Source organism: Leishmania donovani, chromosome 31 (assembly GCF_000227135.1).
Source record: "Leishmania donovani BPK282A1 complete genome, chromosome 31".
In the NCBI taxonomy this organism is placed as follows: domain Eukaryota; phylum Euglenozoa; class Kinetoplastea; order Trypanosomatida; family Trypanosomatidae; genus Leishmania; species Leishmania donovani.
The window spans coordinates 446,197-446,832 of NC_018258.1; positions in this window are offsets into that span (position 1 = coordinate 446,197).

A 636-nucleotide genomic window follows, 5' to 3' on the forward strand; every position below is an offset into this window, starting at 1 on the left:
AGAGTTCTCGTTTGCTTTTCTTCGGCGTGTCGACTATAGCATGAGCAAGTCAGCAGATATATGCGCATGCGGCCGAAGCTCACCTGCCTCTGCGGCACTGCAGCTGTGCCCAGCAGCCACGGCAACCAGCTCCGCTCGGCGTCGCTCAATCAGGTGCAACCCCACTGCGGACAGCGCAGGCCAGGTCCGGGACTGCGCTCGGCAGCACCGCAACGCCGCAGAGGCAGAAGAGACCACCGTGCACGCACATATTTGTTGGACCGTCGACACAATGCTCAGTGAGCTGTCACACACCTGATCACCATCACCACGCGTCGGTCCAGCACAGCCCTGTCCGCCCACACCGGCAGTCCGCAGCCAGCACCCAAGCGCAGGCTGCAGGCTGCTTGGCGTCCCCCACAGAGTTGGTGTAGTGGACCCTTCATGCCACGCGCTGCGCTGGCCGGCATCCTCAGAGGCTGTAAATACAGAATCGGTGAATAAGGCTGCTGAAATCGCCCCGGCATAGTTGACGGAAGTACCCGTTCGCGCCTGCGGTATCCGCCTCGTCCGGCTGCGACGGTTCCTCATCTGGCAGAGCTTCACACCTTCTCCCAGAGAAGCAGAAGGCGGCAAACAAGTAGTTCACCTCGCCCG